The sequence below is a fragment of the Sparus aurata genome, chromosome 6 (assembly GCF_900880675.1).
Source record: "Sparus aurata chromosome 6, fSpaAur1.1, whole genome shotgun sequence".
NCBI lineage: Eukaryota > Metazoa > Chordata > Actinopteri > Spariformes > Sparidae > Sparus > Sparus aurata.
In genome coordinates this window covers 13,418,355-13,438,877 of record NC_044192.1, presented here as the reverse complement: position 1 = coordinate 13,438,877, position 20,523 = coordinate 13,418,355, and the positions used below count along the sequence as shown (strand labels likewise).

The window sequence follows — 20,523 nt, the reverse complement described above, 5'->3', positions numbered from 1 at the left end:
GAAGTCTGAAAGACCACTTACAATACATCTATCATCTTCTTCATAATGCTGCAGCCACAGGACCTGCAGCTACTTGTGGAGTTTTCCAGTCGAACAATGGTTCCATTTGGACGGTCGATGATTGGATGTTCAGACAGGGTCATTCAGAGCTCTGCTTTTCTCTTTCAGAAGGCTCCGGAATTTGAGGTTTAGATCATAAAAGATTTTTAAAACGTCAACGAAAGACCTGCCTTAATCACATTATGAAGGTAAAACCCTTATGACTGAGGTGAAGTGCATTTTGGGTGTCATCCTGTAGAGTTATACTTTGACACTAGAGCAATAATCGTGTCTGCTTTGTGTGACTTTGCTTCGAGTGTGGTGAATACTGACTGCAGAGACAGGCAGAGCAACTTTTAGATGTTGGCAGGCTGTGATTAGTCGGGGCTGTGCTAGTGTTATGCTTATTCTCTTGTTATTTCTTCCATGTGCCAGCTCTGACAAAAACAATGTGGTAATGGAGCACAATCATAACAATAAGCAGGGCTGCTTGTGGTTGGCTTTGTCATATTAGTGGGAAAAATATCCTTCCAAGTTTTTTTTTCCCCCCAAACCTTCTTAATTCAAAGACTTTTCAAATACCCAGCATGGCATAGTCTGAGACACGGATCAAGATTAATTACTGTTACAAATTTGAGAAAGTGGGAACTTAAGGTCCCAGACCTCAGTTGAAAGGAGAAACAGGCTTGGATCTGTGAATGTTTCTCAACCGTGTGGTGTTTGGACATAGGATAATATGAGATTTTCTTTTTTACGAAATCTACATTCAGCACTTCTTACATGATGCACTAGGCAAGAAGATCAAATGTCACAATGTTTTTTACAACGCTCCTGTCAAATCATCTTTTCATATGGAGCCACTCACTCATAGATACCGGCACTTAAATATAGCAGATTTCTTTCATCGAGATTCCCTGAGAAGCTACCAAAAATGCTCTATTTAAAGAAATCCACTTTATCCAGATGTGCACAAAACATTAATGGGGTCTCTTCTGGGCCGGGACCCAGCCTCCTTCCAAGTTTTATTGATATCCATTGTGTAGTTTTTGTGAAATCCTGCCCACAAACCAACCAACTGACATGGGGTAATATTAAAAATACAATATGGATATATCGGCCAGGCCTAGGTACATTTAGGGTACAAAACTGTGGGAAACACTCATAAAGAAAGTGTATAGCCTATTTACAAACATTTGGAAACAAAAATAAAAAATGCTACTCTTGCACACAACTTGAAGCACTTCAAATGACTCAAGTATTTCAGCCTGTTTTCAAAACCTTTCAAGGCCTTGATTTTCTTCCCCTCAAATTCACAAACTTTTCAGGATTTCAATCACCGGTTCAGGTATCTTGGGTAGTCTACCTTTGGAGATCATCTTGTCCTGGGCGCGAGCATACCATCAATATCTTGCCTTTTCAATGTATATTTTCACTTGAACGTAATCCGGTTAAAACAGTTTGATCCATTCTTACAACAGGGGATCAAAACCAACACCCTGATTACAAATCTCTTCTCCTGCTGTTGACAGCTTAAGTTTTTTCTTATTTGTTCTTCCTGCTTACTTTGCAGCACATACGATTACAATATACAGGATTTTCTTCGCGGCAGACTTTGTATTAAATTGGAGCTGAGCAGTCGATGAATCTCATTACTTTAGCAATAAAGCATATTGTCTGACGTTAGGCATGGTGTGCTGTATTATTTTTAACCTCAATGCAGCAAACAAATCTGATGAAAGGGGAAAAGGAGCAGAGAGCATGAGCTTTATGGAAAGTCGAACTGAAAGCCGTCTATTCATTTCAACACATGGCGACGATGCTGAAGTGCTTTCTTTTTTTTTTTTTTTTAACACTGGTGTTCTCCTGTTCGCCTTTTTGTAGACATTCTTGCATGTTGTGTCAAAACTTCAAAAAGCCCTTGCAACCTAGTGTTATTTTTTTGGAGACTGTTTGATATCTTTATTTCATTAACTCAGACATTTTTATCCTGTTCCCCTTTTTATAGTGCTTACACATCCCTTGTCTTGTAATCCGTTGATTCTTCAATCTTTCCCTCATGGCTTTTGTTTCCTTCGCAGGCAACTCATATGTTTTTTTTTAGGTTTTACAGTGAAAAAACATCAATGAGTCGAGTCTCAGTGCATTTCTGTGGAGTCTGTGAACGACCTTTGGAATCTGTCTGCGCGACTGTTTACATGTGGTTGTTTTTACTGTATTGGTGGCTTTTTCTCTCAGTTGTCAGTGTAGCAGTCCATGCATTAGGGGGCAACATGCTCTCTCAGGTGGATTTGGAGGAAAGCGGCTGGAGCTAATGGTGCCAGCTAACAAGTGACATTCTCTCATTAGTGGGGAGATTTGTCTGAGGGGCCAGTTAGTTGGAGGACATTACACAAGGTCAGAGCCTCTGGCTACCACGGGAGAATAAGTGAAGTGGAAAAGAGGCAGAGCAGCAGACGGGCAAAGAGACAAGACACTCGCTGTGGTGTCTGAAGGTTTCTCTTCTCTTTGACTGGCAGGGCTTGATGTGAGAGGAGTTTGAAGTTTTTTGGACTTTGGTCACTGCTGCTTTTGAACGCAGAGCTATTTCAGGCATAGATGGGGTGTGTGGGTGTGTGTGTGTGTGCGCGTGTGTGTGTGCGTGTGAGTGTGTGAATGCGTCAGGCGTGTGCTGGTCCATGTAACAATTTGAACTGACTTCGCTGACCGTCACCGAGAGGCGAGGCGGATCCTCCAGCTTCCACAGGACTGCGAGGTTTGCTCGCAGAATGGGAAATCAATAAAGTCAATAGGATGAGCATTAGGATGGCCAAGTGGTTTTAACAGCCCCATTGTCATTCCACCATTTTTGTAAAGCAGTTTGTGGGCCATTCTTTCTACAGCGTTCAGTTTTTCAGAAGGGCTGAGGAAGACGGACAGCTACAGAGACGGAGAGACAAAAGGGAGGAGGGGAGAGGAAAAAGAGGGAGCCCTCAGACAATCAAACTGGAAGCACATTTTTGACACATGTCTTCTGTTCGACAGCCGTTCGCAGAAGGCTTTCAGGAGGGGGAGTTTTTTTTCCAGACCATCAGCCCCTGAATTGAACCATAGTTGTTTTCTCATCAGAACCGAACACTCTCCACAACTTGCCCTTCACCAAGGAGGCTGGCCATTATGAGCAGCTTTTCTTATATCACACTGGACAAAGAGTAACCTATTTTTTTTCTCTCATCTTGAAGTGGCTTGTCCTATATACACCTTAGAGCTCAGGCAAACATATCACATGACTGAAAAAGTGAAACATTGGACCGCAGCCTAACATTTGTGGCTAATTCTAATTAAATTGTTGTTTTTCCAACAACGCCACCCTTGGCCCCAGATGTCTTGGTGAAACCTTAAAACAGAATAGATGTTACCCACAGTTCAATTTCTGCATGTATGCCTGTCACGTCCAGATCCAGTAGCGCTCTCTTGACGTATGGTTCCTTTAATTGGCCCTTTTTTTCCTTCTTATGACTACTTGCTGGCAGTTAGGTGCAAGGCCACCATGCAGACCTCCTCTGCAAGCACAGCTAATAATTGTACATGCAAGACAAATGAACGGGACATTAATAGGGCTTTGCTGTACATTGTTCTCATTCATGGTCTGCACCAGTTGCAACAAATAACTGAGTGACTGTATGTGTTGTGCTACCTGTGCCTCAGTATCTAAGCCATCATCTGAGTCTATCTGGATTGAAGCTATGCTAAGAGGTGCGGGGTAACCTCCAGCCATCTCTGACTATAGGAGCCAGTAATGAAAGCTCAGTGATACAGACCAGGGCCCCGTTCTTTCAACGTGACTTAACTAATGTAGCTGACATGAGATCATCAGGCTGCCTGTTTGTTCTCCAACACAGCTAATGTGGTTCTTTGAATGCAGGTAAAGGATCGATTTGTTGGTCCTGAATGAAGTTCTATTGAATGAACAGTCTGCTTTTATTTTTGAGTAAAGCCAAAATGAAATGGGCTTTTTTAAACCCATTTTTTGTACCAATCAATTTTTACGTACTCTACTTTTCTAGGATTGAATAACATGTGGTCTTTTGACAATAGAGAAGGAGTTCACAAGAATTCATGAGTCGAGTTCAACAAATTACAACTGATTCTATAACATGACCGCTACTTGATGCACCATGATGCAACATGTTTCTTGTTGTATTGATCCACTCTGACCTATCTCAATCCTACAGTTCCGTGGCCTGAAATCTCATATGCTGAAGCCCATTTGACTGGGGCGTTAGATTTTATTGACATTTGTGTGTCTACCTTATTGTCATTTGTGTTTTCTTTGCTCCATATTGTGCTCCACAATGTTTTCGCACTTCAATAGCTGTTTTATAATTATTTTCTACGAGTGAATGGGATTAGACCTTGATAGTTTTGTTCAAAATTTAGTTGTTTCAATCACACACTATTTCAGCAGAAAGTGGCACGCGGATCACACATCTTCAGTCAGTAAACTTGTTCCAACTTACTTAAGTCGCACGTACGAGTCGTACATTTTACAGTTCAAAAGACAAAACCCCGTCATGATGTTGGGTAAATGTCATGTTTTATGTTTCCAGCAGCCTTTTCACTGAAGTTCATATCTTTTTCTCTTTAAGGGTTGACTCTTTTCTTAATGGTACCCATTTACATCATTCTGTAATTTATCATATAGAGGTATTTTCCTAAGAATGAAAATTAGATACACATTAATACATTGAATACATTCATGGGAACACCAGCAGACTCTGAGGTTTTCTCAAGAATTTGTTTCCTGAAATGACTTCTCATCCGGGGTTCACCCTAAAACATCAGTCATCATCCGGCTCGATGTTAATAAACCTGGCACATCTGCAGTGCGGATATATTTTTATCTACCTTTGAAGATGTTGAAAACTCCAGATTTCGTGTCAAATCCTCAACAATGAACCTCTGGTATCGTCGTATGAAGAACAGGGCCCGGGCCTGTAAAAATAGAATCTTCGGAAGTAAAAAAGAATTTGCAGCATCATCCTATTTCTATTCCTTTTTTTAAATTTCTGTGTTGAATGGAAATGCTGTGCCACATGTTCAAGATATTTTGTTTCCTCAGTCAGTCAAATTATTTCAAAGCTCCAGAGAAAAAAAAAAAAAAAAGAATAGTTGACTTGAGGATGCCACGGTGCTGTTACACTGATGGTCATTTCCCTCAAATGCCACCGTGGTCATAAAAGCATCACTTTGAGGAGTCATTTAGCCTCATATCCATCTAAAAGCACCAAATAGATTATCTTGTTTTCTAGTGACATCCTTTTCAGACTAAATCCTTCCCATACAGTGAGGTTAATCTAAATGTTAATCGAAATCTTAATGTCATCGCTCATTTTCACACCATGGGCCCCGGTCTGTGCACGATGATGTGCGAGGGGTTTTGGCTTTGCTCTATTGTTTAACTTAGAAAATTAAAAAATTCAGCAATCCCAATTTCCAATCATTAAAAAAAGTGTGGACTAATATTACAGGTGGGAGCGTGGTTAATTATTGGTCCTGGAGAAAGTGGAGTTCATCATCACTGATCATTTCTCTTAGCCGAACGCACAGCGAGCCTTTTAAAGGTCATCCTCGCGATGACGTCTTGACGGCTTTCTGTTCCTTTTGTTCTACGTATACGTAGTTTGTTCACTGGCTGTGAGATTCCGTTACGTTTGAAGGAGAAGTGCCTTTTATCATCCAGTGTTTGGCATGGACTTGAAGAGGTTTACTCACGGGCAGATACGCAGGTACAGTAATGCCCAGAGGTAGCAGGAGAGAATGGTGATGATCACAGGCTGGAGATGACAAGAGGAAGAGCAAACAGACAAAAGCGAGGATTAATAGTGGCTGAGTGAGACATTCAGTTACACCTTGTTCTCTTATTATTCCCCGGCGAGTCAGAAGTCACATTGTCTTAACAGAAGCAGTGATTGTAGAAAATGTACTTTGTACCACTGGCCTGCCCTATAAACTGCAGCACTTGTGCCCCGTTCCCAAGAGGAGGATTTGCTTCCGTGCTGCCACATTAAGTCGCCAGGAACTGTGTCCTGACTGTCATAAAACATCTTTTAACTACAGTATCTATACAATGTTACACAGAGAGTTCCGCCTCACATGTAGGATAAACGCACAGAAGGTGGCAAACATACACAGATGTGCAAACACGTGTGATTCTGCTTTGAACAGTCGCTACAATATGAACGTTTGAAGGTTTCCACCAACTAAATGTATGCTAAATGTGTACAGTTCATACATATGATGTCAGCATTTCTATTATACTTATTATGAAACTTTCAGATTACATGTTTTTTATAGTGCTGCTGAGAGAACACTGTAACTGGTTGATGCTAGAGACCATTCGGGACATTTTGCAGCTGTCTTTAAAGCAACATTATGGAGGAATATGCATTTTTTTTGCGAGTTTTCATTCAGTTTCTGAATGCAACACTGTTGTAAATACAATTCCCAGGTCTGTAACATATTGTCAGACGTAATATAGTTGCTAACTGCAAACAAAACTCATTATAACAATGTTATATGATAGAGTTACAGTTCAGACACAAGTGATAGGGAGACACCATTTATCTGGGGCCAAGGGAGATTGTACCATCAAAAGGATTTTGAAGCTGTTTAAACTAAAGAAAAGTGTGATATGACACATAGGAATACATTTAATATTTTAAAAGTAAAAGGAAGAGAAGCGTATAATACAAACATTTATTCTGGCAGTTGGGTTGTTTGAGAATATTACTTGCAGTTAGTTTCATCTATAATTATCTAAAATTGGGCAATGGCTGAGTTAGACCGTTTGTGTCCTTGCTTTCAAAACACATGCCTGTTAACAACTGTCTGAACAGAGAGCTGGAGAGACAAAAACAATGTTTGTGTAAAAGACAGAGAAGAAAAAAAACACAAAGACAAAGTCATCTATCAAATGGATGCATCGCTTCTCAGTTAAATAGTAGGAAAGTCACACATCTATTTATTTTCCTTGAGCACCTGAGCTCAGACATTGTGCACAGATCTGTGGTGCACATGCATCAGATACTGGTCATTAAGATAAATAATCAATACGATTCCTCCTCTGAAATCAAGTCTGAGCTTTTATTTGTGAAAAAAAAGTAACTCGGATAAGACGCCCGTCTGTCATTCATCTCTTGTTAGCTGCTATTTTCTGAGGCGGCCTCAGCCTGAAAGAGCTTAATGAGGTCTTTCTGCGGGAGCAACAGGGTAAAGCTTGTACACATGCACACAAGAGACTTGATGTGTTTACTCCGGGAAAGATATGAACGGCAAAGGCGTTTTTGAAGTAGATGTCTTGCGCAGGTGAGCTTTTAAGCTCCCGTGCTAAAAAAAGACAACATGTCAGGCCAGATGTATGTATAGTTTTACATATAGTATGTAGACTGATGAGTGCGAGAGTGCATCAAATAAAAGCTTCTGTAACTTTTATAGTATGTTCAGTCTGAATACACGTTTGTATGAGAAATACTATTCGGTTGAACTTATTATTGTTATTATCTAAAAGTGCTTATTTACAGGAACATGTAACTTGTTTATCTTAAAATAAAACAAAAAAAATTGTGGTACAGTGTGTGGTTATAGGTTGAATGGTGTCTCTGTCTCAGCCACTCCACCACCCCTATCACTTGTTTCTGCATTATATAACTTCAGTGAGAGGGTCGATCACAGCGTTACATATATGTTTACTTCAAGATTCAAGTTTTTTCCACACATGACAATGCTATGATGTGATGATTTTCTGTTTGCAGTTAGCACCCACGTCTAGTCTGACAGATTGTTACAGACCTGAGATTTGTCATTACAACAGTGGTGTTGCACTCAGAAACTGTGGGGGCGTGCCAGCTCGCACAAAATGACAATTCCCGCAGAATGCTGCTTTAAATAAATTGTTGACATAAATTGTCCTCATCAAATGTTGCCCTACTGAAAAAACACAGCAAACAATGTTTACAATGGCTTACTGTTGCATCTCAGATGTTCTCCTCCTGTTACTTTCAGAATCAGAAATTCCTTTATTAGTCCCGCAAACGGGGGAGTCACAGTGCATCACAGCAGCCAGAGGACAGTTCAATATAACAATAAACAATAATAATAGCAAAATTATTAAACAATATAAGAAAAAGGTAAGAAGAGGCGCAAGAGCAGAAATAGAAAGTGATATTCATAATATGTACAGTGTAATTATAAACAGTGAGGGCAGTGTATTGTTATTAACAAATGATACATATGAGTATGAAAATTGCCCAGTTAGTGATACAGTATATGCAATATTATTTAGTACAGACTTTGCTTAAGCCTAAAGATGAAAATGTGCTAGATTTTGATCATTTTCTTACGTTTAGACCGGTCTGCAAGTCTACAATCAAATGTCTGTATATATTTCAGGTATCATAAGGAACCTACATAAAACACGCCTTGCTCTTACTAACCTTCGTTTGGTGAAATCATAATATATTTATAATATAATATGAAATGACCCTAACACTATTTTAACAAGTGCAACAATGATCAGGATCTGAACTATAAATGCATACTTGATAAATACATAGCAAGACCTAAAAGGACTATACTTTGTAGATATTTCTTTCGGTCTGAATACACTGGCATCACTTGCAGTGAAACATGTGAAAAGTGTTGCACAGCTGTGTTGTTGTGCCAGAGCTGCATCTCCCTTTTCCTTATTTTGTGAGACTCGTCTCCATCCGTGAGACTTAAATATCAACAGCGAACATTCTCAGTCGTCAGCCTCACTGTATTGGATCGACCAATTTAACAGGGCTTCACTTCAGTCTAGCTCCATACACAGATAAGAATAACCCAGAGCAGCTAAAGGAACCTTTTCCCTCTCCTTGATCGTGTTATCTTAAAGGCATATTCTCTCACTTCCACGGGATACTGTCATGTCTCTCAGCCCATGTTTTATTTCTCTGCTCGGCACCGGGGAGTGTTGTGCCAACCTACGGAAGGCAAAGGGAAATTGCCCCTCTCCCTTCTCTGTCTTTTTTGACTAACTGCAGAGCTCTCCGTTTCCTTTCCTCGGTGGTAAATAATGCTTTTTCATTGCGTGCATACTCTATCTCAACAGTGTGCTGAAAGCTTTTTTTTATGAAAATCAGGAGTTGTTTGAAGTTGAGGCTTATTCCAAACTTAAGTCTCTTGGCCTTCCACTTCAGCCCCTCCCCTCACCCCACTCCCTTTGATATGCAGGCGGCGTACACAGCTGATTGAATTTGTATTAATTTTTATTTTTTTTTCTCAGTCTTTTTCCCTTCTTTGAGACCTAATTTTATCAACTGTATCGGTGTTGCCGGGGTTTCTTGCTGGCTGATAACCGTCCTCCTGCAATCATTTGGCCTTGATGTCTTCTGCTTGATGAGCGAGATGAGGAAAAGGTGGCTGATTGACTTGGATATTTGTTTTGCTTTCTAACTGCCGTTTGAAGTGGTTTGCACGCACGAGAGGGGAGACGCTTGTGATCCCCCTCGCGACTCTCTGAAGCTTCCGGCGTCGATTGATTTAGCATTATATGCTCCTTTAAAAGAAAAAAAAAACAAAACACCCCTTACCCCCTTAATATCCGTCCGTCACGCACGCGTGCACAGCTCCTTGGTGTTCGAAGCCACACTCACGTTTTCTCGCAAGAACGCGCGGAATATAGCACACAATGCTTGCACAATGCCCCGGCTTAACACACAAACAAAATCCATCGGTGGAGGCTCTTGTCAGGCCTCGTCAGATTTTGACAGCCTGTCTGTCATCAGCATAGTTTTGCCTCGCGAATCAATACGTCTCCGGCCCTTTTTGAAGCACTTGTTGAAGTCTGTTTTTTTTTTGTTTTTTTTGTTTTTTCAAAAACTGTGAGTGAGTCGAGAAACGAAACACAGATTGCAACTAACGGTTGTTTTTTGCGAAAGCTTTCGAGGCTCATGAGTCGGCTGGTATATTTAAATATGGATAAACAGACACAAACAGTGCGCGCTGGGAGACAGACAGTCGCACATGCTCTCTCTCTTCCCACATGTTCGCACGCATAAACACTCACACGCACACACACCACACACACACACGCTGGCATACTCACTGAGTCATAACTTGCTGTGTTTTTTAGCCATAGGGAAGTCCTTTATCCACATAACTAGATTAACTCACAGCGAGCTCTGATCAGCTTAATTTGGATTCAGCCTACTTACCCCTCCCTGGTCTGTGTGTCAGTCTGTCTGCCTGCCTGCTCGTCTGTCATTCTGTCTGCCCGAATGGCAACATGTCTGCCTGTCTGCCTGTCTGTCTGCGCGTCATGTTATTTAACCTCCCTCTCTGTTTAGCCTTTAACGGGGATTGCAACCCGGGCGAGCTAACACCGCCTAACCTCCACCTCCACCCATTTCTAGCTTCCCCCCCCCCCACTCCTCTCTCGCTCGACTCATCACAAAGTCGTTTTGTCGTCTCATGAGTAACATGAAAATCTTTTACCCTTACAATGAGCGGATGAATGTATTATTGCTTTTGTTCGTTCCAAAAAGAGAAAGAACACGTTGCGATTGTTGTCTTACTGAAAAACTACATGTAATGAACTCATTCTGTCTGCTTGTCTTGGCAGGGTGTCAATGCGATATATTGACTGCAGCAGTCTCTCAGTGCCCTTGGATTGCAGGATCTTTAGGATGCCCCTGAGGACTGACTTACAATAAAATAACAGAGAGGAAACTGGCAATTTCCAGAATCCCAAAAAAAGGCTCCAAAAAGATTTATTTTTTTTTTTTACTTACAGAAGTAGATTTTCTTTTCACGTCACTCTCTCACAATGCATGACGACGAATTTAGTCAAGGCAGAAACGTTTTTTGTCACTGCTCAGTTAAATCCAATCACTTACGGAGGGACAACAAGGGCTGGAATGAAAGATACATAACTAAATTTCTGTTTTCATTTTCAGAGCACTTCAGAGCTTATTAACAAGAGTTGTCCTGGCTTAAAGTCTTTTTTTCTTTGAAGTTGAATGAATGCGCTATGCTGAGTTCACTCGATTCATTAAACTAAGTTTCTAAAGGAACTAGTAGCAGACTGCCGAGCCTGCATTGTCGCAATGGTAAACTCTCAAGAGACCCCTCTCTTTTGTAACTTTGTCGAAAAAATACACGGAAACTGCCTTCGGATTTTTGTCTCTTGTCTAACGCTCATTGTCAGCGTGGATGTGTCGATTCAACTTACTATCTCAGCTTCATTTCTCAAGTTCGATTCATTTAACACAAGTGGTTTGACATTTTTTAAGTCATAAGACAAGTTTTAATTTGATTTCTCCTAAGTTCAAAATAACTTCACTCTAAATTGAATAACTCTAAAGCGGCGGAGAATCTTTGTTTTAGTTGGAATCGGCATAAAAGCAGTCGCAGCGTAGAAGCGAGACATCACGCTCTTATTCGGATACATTTTACGCACATCGATGACATGGATCGGCAAAAGAGTGACAACCAAAACTCAGTGAGTCCTTACCAGTTTGTAATTAACAGCCTTGAGGATTTGGACAATATTCTCGAGTGTACTTGCTTCATAAAAATAAAAACTACCATTTATTCATTAGAACAGCAGCTCCAGGTTTGCTTAGTTTGTCAATAAATCTAAAAAATATATATTGTAATTGGATCTCTGAATAAATAAGGACATGTTTGTGAGGTTAATGTTTGAATATACAATTTCATACTAAACATAAAGTCATAAAAAAAAGTAGCTTCTGAGCTCATGCGAACTGACTGCCCATGATCAGCTAATCGAGAAAGCATGGCCTTTCGGGAGATGCACACTAAGTGCCCAAGGCTTGGGATCCCCATGTGGTCCGCTTGCTCATTGAACTAAGGTTACAATGCGTAACTATCAGCTCCTCAGTCTTTAGCAGGCAAAGATGGGCCGTGAGCCTCGCTCATCACCAAAGTCTGGGGAAAAAAACGGCGAAAAAAGAGGGCAAACGACAGAGAAAGGGACGGACACAAAATGGGAGGGGAGAGGGATAAGGAGGCACGGGAAGGAGAATTATATGAAAGGGGCCGGAGGGAAGGAAGGGGACAGATAGTGGGACAGAAAGCTCGAGATGCTGAGGAAAAGAAGAGGGATAGAAATAATGAGGGATGGAAGGAAAGTGGGGATAAGCAAGGAACGGAGGAGAAGGAGGGGGCAGCAAAGAGAGCGCTGAGTGGAGCTGAGGAGGCGCCGGGCCCGGGGGATTGCTGCGCGTTTATCCTCCTCTGCAGCAGGCTTCTGAAGCACTACCTCAGGAAAAGACTTTAAAGCAGGGTGGCTGCTGCTCTGCGCTGATCTGTTAATACCCACAGATACATGAGGCTTCACCATAGTACTCTGGGGGTGGGGTGGAACGGGACAGTGTGTATAAGTCTGCATGTGAGCCTGTGTGTGTGTTTTTTTTTTTTTTTCTTATGTGTTCAAGGATCATATCACAACTCTGCAGACGATATATCACATCCACCAACCGCTAGCCCGCCCCAACTCACCCGGAGACATGAAGTTACCGGAGCGATTAAAAGATTAGATTGGACTATCGCGTGGCTGTGTGTCAGCATTGTCACCCAAAGCTGATGCTGTGAGGAGGAAAGGTGGGGGGGCGCGGGGGGGTTTAGAATGACTACCCTGTTTTAGGATCCTGTATAAATAGACTTCTGACTCCTGGGAATTTCAGTAAAACTGCCTCCGAGCCACAGTATGCAGCAGAAAATATACACGCTGGGAGGTGGAGAGGCTCCATGGGATTTGAGAGACCGCTTCACAGAAGAACATGACCGATGCTCTCAGGGGGGGCCCACATGATTAATTCAACGAAAGTAAAATACTTAAGGGGGGGGATTAAGAGAGAAAAAGAATGTATGTAGCCCTCATATTTTATCAGTGACAATTTTTATTGGTGAAATCTTCACTTGGCTGGTGTCAACAAGTCCACATGCGCAACAGAAAAAGAAATGCCCCCGTAGTTTGTGTCAAACTACATTTGAGACCACTTCTCAAAACTTAAATTGTGCTAGCCGGCATGTTTTTCCTCTGCTGCCCCGACTTTGTTTTTACAAATCCCTGCAGAACATAGAATGATTCCTTGTTTTTAAAAAATTTAAGAAAAGCCTGCAACAAAACTGTTTCTCAGACTAGACGGAGACAAGCTTCTCCATAACTTTGCACGTTAACCCCAATGCTGTCCCTTTTAACTTCTTGGCAAATGTAATTTTTGAGCAGTGCACCTATTATAACCTCTTCCAAAGAGGTCATGTTTTCGCCTGTGTCTGTTTGTTGGTTGGTTGGTTGGTTTGTCAGCATGATATCACAGAAACTGCTCTATGGATTTCCAGAACATTTGGATGGACGATGGGTCTCAGCCCAAAACAGACCCCATTATCTTTTGGTACGGATCTAGATCAATGGACCGATCCAGGCGCGTTTGTTAACTATCTTTAACATTGCGAAATTTTCCTGCGTTTTGGTTGATTTATTTTGGGTAGAGTCGAGGATAGATCTTGATGAAAAAAATCAGGCATATTTAGGTGACTAGTATCAACGAGTGAGTACACTTTGATGTGGATCCAAATAAGAATCTGGATCCAGCAGAATTAAATAAATTTCCTCTGATATTGGGTTAGGCTTGATTGAATTAAATCCCGCTGCACCGAGTGCCATTCTAGTTATTTATAGGATCTGGCTGACAGTGATTTGACCAGTGTTGGCATGTTGGCATGGCAATAAAAACTTTTTTTTTTTTTTTTTTGCTTTAACTTGTCATTATCAAGTAAATGTTGATGCACAATGTAATGAATATAGGCAAATGGCTCAATCAGTGTTCAGATTAGTTTCCTATAATAATTGCTTTCAACTATTGCATTCGCCACCAGGCATGAAATCTCCCAGGAAAATGATAAGCTCAGGTATTGCAACTGTTCGTCAATAATCTCCAGGAGCTCATTTTGGAATCCAATTGCAACCAGTTTGACTTTTCATCGTCCTTAACTGTTAGAGTGCTGAGGTGAGCCCGGCTCACAAGTTTAAACGTCAGCGTCTTGTAAGCAATTTGAATCACACGTGTTTTCCTGTCAGCCCAGGAGAGCGCAAGCAAAGAGTGAAAGAAAGAAAAAGACACTCCTGGCAGATCTGAGCTTAATTTGAGTATTGACTTCCCAACAGACGTTAACAGAGCCGGGCTCATTCAGCGCCACACAGTGTTGTAGTTTTAAATGGACAAGCGGTTTCATTGGGAAAATATGCTTTGTTATTTACTCGTGTTTTTGCCCTCAACTTACACTCACTGGATCAAGTTTAAACGTGGACTGGTCGTGCTGTTAGACTGTTAGTTGTGTCTTATCGACCAGCGCCACTTATCCGCTTTATAGAAATCACCTGTATACCCGAGATAACATGACAGGCTATTAGAGAGACGTGGGTAACCAGGCATGTGATATCGCCCTACAGTACTCCTTAATGACGGCGAAAACAGCAGTGGTACCGGGTCACTGCTCTGTGGTACATGCATCGAGCCTCTGCAGCTTGAGTTTAAGTTTATTTTATTGATGCATATATTAAGATGCTCCTTGTAATAGAATATAATCTGAATAAATAAACATACAAGACATAGGTTTCTCACAACAAACTCACACTTCTAATGTTCATGTAGTCTCCTTTTCTTGGTTGTTTGTATTTCACACTTGCTTTTTGGCAATGTAAACGTTGGTTTCCCGGTGCCAACAAAGTCCCGCTGCATCGATTTGATTACTGTAGAATCAGCATATCAACAGAAATTGGACACGATTTACAAAAATAAAGAAATTGTTGCCAGCCTTTATTGTTCAAGAGATTCTCCTGGTGCACAACATAATACCTTGTGTCAAATCGCTGTGATGCATCGATATTAAACTTAAAGAGACAGGGGCTAAAAGTTTTCAGACAGAGGGGGAATACAGTGCTACAACACCAGACAGTATGAAAAAAACTGATGGGTTTTTGAGCACTAAAGCTTGTAAATCTGTTCTAGTACTAACCCAAAGTAAAATTATGAAGCGTCATCATACTTGTGCTTTAAATCTTTAAATGATCATCCATTTACCGGGTAAAATAGATTAAAATTTCTAAACATGGGAAATTACTTTTTTTGTAATATCTGAAAAAAAAAGTTAACCAAATATAGTGATCACCTATTCTGCACAATTTTGTTGAAGTCTCCTCGTTGGTGCGTTTCCCCAAAAGTGTCACATCTGGAACATATGTCAGACCAAAAAATGGGTATTCATGCCTTCAGAGTTCTTAAAATTATGTTTGCGCTTGCATTTCAGTCAGCCAAACATCAACCGAGTCCAAATGACCTCCATTCCAGCCAGTCGAGAGAGAGAGATTGTAAATAATGTTCCACTGAATTAAGAGGCCTAAATCCTGGAGCTTCATCTTGCTGACAGAGTCCGTGGCTTGTAATCTGGACACACAGTTCCAGGCCAACTGGGTTTTCAGGCGATAGCTTTTTTTTTTTGTAATGCCACAGAGAGGACAAAGTTTGCGTGATTAGACTCAAGTCAGTCTGTAATTAACATAGGTACTAGCTGCAACCACAATCTCCAGGGACGGCTGCATGTTACACTCAAGGTAAGGGAGGAGTAGGTGGTTTGGAGATGTAAAGCGGGTAATTAAATGAAGATTGTAGGCTATTGAGTTATCTCCTGGGCAAATACAGCACCCCCCCTCTCCTGTTCCTCCCTCCGCTCCTTCCCTCTTCTCTAGCCTTGCACCTGAGATGAAAATGACAGTTAATGATGGTGTTTTTTAAAAACCACTTTAGCTCGTGCCCTATAGCTCACTCCCGCTCTCTCCAGACGAACCGAGGTTATTTCTTTCGCCTCCTCTTTCATCCTTTACTGAGATAGGCTCACATCATTTTTTCCTCCATGTTCCATTAGCAGATTGCCTCCCCCTCTTTCGCTCCTCTTTGTTTCCACCTTCCCACCTGCCCCCCTAACCCTCCCATTAAAAAAAATCTAACTGGGGAATTCATTCATTTAGACTGGAAAAAAAACAATGAGGTTCACTCCGGGGTCTGTTTTATTTTTCAGAAGTCCAAGAGGAACCAGAGAGTGTGAGAGAGACTGATGTTAGATGGCATAGCAAAGACAACCTGAAGGACCTGGGAGTCATCATTCGCACAGTGTGGCAGCAAGGTCATCTGGCCAAGGGATGGTGAGTCTGTTATTTGCATATGCCGTGGGCTATGAGGTAATAAGGTCTGCTTGGCTCCACCATTTTGATCATTTTAAAAACTGTTAAGACAACCATTAGTAAACTGACCAGCAGACTGTTTGATCTGCACTAGCTATTATCTACTTACATGCATGCGTTGGCCTGGATATGATCATCCCACACATCTTTCCGAGCATGAAAAACGAAAAACACAAGCTGTATAATTTTTTCGTCAGGCTGTTGATTACGGCCATTAAACTTGAATTTTAGTATCTCACACAGTAGGTGGTTGACAGACAATAAAAATAAAGGTTTAGATTAAGGAATATTAATTAAAGCATCTCCAAGGAACTTTCTTTTGTTGACCCTGGTGACCCCTGTGGACAAAAGAGCACCATCGCCTCCCGTAGTTATAATCTTTACTAGGCAGCATGTACGCTTGTCTTGAGAAAGACAAAAATACAGCTACTACTGCTACTACTTTAAACAGCCGTTTACAGTATGCATACAAATGAGGTAATGTAAATTTATGTGGCTATGTAAGATTCATAACTGTAAGCTTTGTTTTAGTGTAATTCTTAAACCTATGTTAGCCTTCATGTAGCGACCGCTAACAGGTTTGGCTGCCAGGTAATAGTACATTTGTTGAGGAAGCTCAAGATATCAACATTCCCCATAATGTTATGATTCGAAAGGTATTAAAGGACAGATCACCCAAAAAAAAAGACTACTCACCCCTCGTGCTGACAGAAAGCTAGGTGAGGTTTACACACAAAACATTTCTAGAGCTTCACAGCATAACAGCGTTGCAGGATTCTCCTAAAACAACTGAAGTAGCTTGGGAAATGTATCAAAACAAACATGAAAGGGCTCCATAGCGTGTCTGCCATAATCCATTCTCTCGAAGCCCCAAGTTCCCTAATTGATCCGGGCATCCAGAAGGCTGGGATTACGGCAAAGACTGGGATTATGCCGGATTAATTGTGTGGAGAATTATTATGTATATATTTTTTTTTTTTTGTTTGGTGCCGCACTGTCTTGCTGAGAAGCTCCCAAAATGATTTATGGACTACAAAACCCTACTGTTAATACTACTACTACTACTACTACTACACCACCCAACTTTCTATTGGCATTTGGGGTCGAAGATAATGACTGAATTCACATTTTTGGGTGAACTAATCATTTACGAAAAACTTTAAAAAGATAGCCAATCTTCTCGCTGATGGTCTCGATTGCTTATGTAGGTCAAATGGAGGCGTTAGTATTGAGACTTTCACAACCACTTAAAAACTGCTTGTAGTGCATTTGAAATCACTCCACTGTGAAGCACAAGAGACGGAATTAACGCTCATGGTCTGAGTAGCATATAATCACATCAAAACCTCTTGCCGATTAAATACATTAATCTGATCCATTATTACTAATCAATCTATTACATCCACAACACATTTGTATGCACAACACAACAGCTGCAATACATTTGGGGTAATCAGCGCTTGATTACCATAATAAAATAAATCATTTTGTTAAAGCCGAGTCAATTAAACAGAGGGAGAGATAGGGGGAGAGTGACGGTGTTTCCGATCCATGTGTGATTCGCTCAATAACTCTCTCCTCATTTGTGTTTCACTACAGTGTGTGCTTTTTTCCGGGGCTCCGGATAAACCCCACCTCCAAATACTGCTGAGTCAGCCCTGGCTTAGCGTCCCCTCGCGGACCGCCACTTGTCTTAATATGTCTAGTCCTGTGTCAGGTCTTTTGGGTATCAGGGTTAATATCTAACTCAAGGATCCAATCTCCGAGATTACGCGTGTTTGATTTTGTTTACAGCATCTGCCATCGGATGTAATTGAATGTACTGCATAGTATAATCTGATACATCCGGAGGGTGATGTTCTGCACTGCGGTCATGTCGTGCGTTTATTTCTGTGTGTGTGTGTGTGTGTGTGTGTGTGTGTGTGTGTGTGTGTGTGTGTGTGTGTGCAGTGTGCAGTGCTCCATAGCCCATAGATGCCCTGTAGAAATCCAAAATAGCCCGTAGATGTCCTGGCGGAATTAGTCCCTGCCTTATGGTGAATCATGCTCTCTTTTCTTGGTTCTTATCTCATTACAGTAATATCCTGTGCTTTTGATTAAGGTGTTGACGGATGCTGAACATCCTAATGAAAGCAAAGAGTGTGTGTGTATGTGTGTGTGTGTGTGTGTGTGTGATATCAACAAATACATGACATTTACTCAAGAGCCATTCCCAAGGGGCGCACTAAAAGTTGAACTGTAATTCTGACAAACACGCTGTCAACCCGCCCGCTAAAGAACTCTACTTTGCATTGCCAGCTTCTTCCGCTGACCCAAATTCAGCTGCTAAGGCTGGTTGATGCTCCTTGCTGGCAAACATCAGCTAACGGCGTGCTAACACGAAGAGTCATCTTTTTCGTCGGTGTATGTGCTGTGTTTCCCAGAGACCTGAATCCAAACAGAGCTCTTTATCCAGAGCTCTTTATCGTTATGTTGATGCATTTATGAGGAACTCTTCTAACATGTTCTCTAATTAGCTTTGGCACATGTTTGATTCAAGCCTTTCAATGGAGCAGTAGGTTATCGCTGTGAATATTCATCACTGCCGTCCTCGTGTACCACTACCTGAAGCGTTTGATACTTGGACTTGACATACACATTAACATTTGAGTCGGATGCTGCCATGTAGAGTGATGAGTGAGCAGGAACAGCAGGGGGGGTTCAGTGTCAGGCTCAAGGACACTTCGACAGGGCACAAGGCTGCTGCTGGGACAAATCAGCACTTGAGGTGATTAAACCGTCCCTATTTCAACCAGGTGTCTAACTGGCTGTCACGCAATGAGACAGTAGTACCAACTGTTCATACCCTTGTTTAGTAACTGCATTTGAACCTCAAATACTATCAGCTTGAGTAAGGAGTTTGACATCCTCTTCATCTCTGTTAAACCACAAATCTGGGTTTATTTTAGGTTTATTTAAGGCTTTAGGTGATGGCCACCTTATCATCAAAGGTCCAATTTGTAAGATAGTTGGTAGATCTTGCCGCCTTCCAACCCAAGCTGTTAGTATTTAATGAGTTGACTCAACAATGAACTATCTTACAAATTGGACCTCTAAGAATCGAAGCAGAGGGAAATAGCTGGCCCTGGCTGGACTATCTCTGGGCCAGATCCAGTGTTTTCCTGGAGGGTTGTCATCACAGTGAGAATCAGACACAAACGTATGTGACCTTGTTGTTGTTTTTTTTTTTTTTTTACACTGCAGTTTTGCAAAGATAAAACTAATGGGATATAACGTTTTAATTCATGAGCTTTAGACTGAGCCAGGCTAGCTGTTTTCCTCTGCTCTCTATGCTAAGCTAAGTTAACATCCCCTCCTTCGGTTCCTTCAGTGTGTTGTGTAAAAGCGCTGTAAAGTTAAAAAGCCTTAAAAACACAAACTCTTTTACCAACTGGCGCTTCTCCCCGACAGAAACAGTGCTCCAGAAGTGTCTGAAACGCCTTGTCATCACACTACGTCACCACGTCACACATTTACATAGTGTATGCCTATGAAGACAGAGCCAACTGGAGACATGTTGAGCGATGCTCATGGACAGCAAAAGAGAACTGAAGCGTTTTTCTTAGCATTCAAGCATGTAAGCCTATTTTAGCAGTAACCCAACATACACTTTTGAACCTGAAAATGAGCGTAATACATCTTTAACCACAATTCACAGTATTACCCACATATCTTCCCAGCATCCTGTAAACCTAACATTGCTACCCACCAGTCTTTTTGAAATGAAAATTCATTTTATGTGTCCATACACGGCTCAGCAGCGGCATTTGTCAACATAAAAACATCAGCTACAGTAGACTACAAAGCTGTATCCAGAGAAATACAAAAAGAGGATGTAACATGCGATTTTCTTTTTTTCTTTTTTTTCCCACCCCATAGAGCATCTGTAGCTCAAAGAGGTAGACTAGTGAAAAGTATGTCACTGGTACCACGCCAGGATAAGGTATTACTAGCTGTAAATCCTTCAGCTCTGATCAAAACCAGCCTTACTACACGCAGAGAGACTTGTACATTTAATAACACATGGCCTGCACACACGCACGCACCAACACATGCTTTGATAACAATAACTCGAACAATAGCACAAACAACAGTGACCTTTTTTTCGGTCCGGTTCACAGGCCAGATGACAGTCAGCAGCAGATCGTACCATGTGGCCTCAG

General features: G+C 41.4%; 1 protein-coding gene across 1 annotated transcript in view; it reads left to right on the top strand.

Annotated features, from left to right (window-relative positions):
• cdh22 (cadherin 22) overlaps positions 1-20,523 on the top strand; it is a 169,306-nt gene that overhangs the window by 29,507 nt on the left and 119,276 nt on the right. Inside the window, exon 2 of the mRNA XM_030421451.1 lies at positions 16,159-16,282. The gene's annotated coding sequence lies outside the window, so the exon portion shown is untranslated. The remainder of the gene's footprint in view (positions 1-16,158; positions 16,283-20,523) is intronic.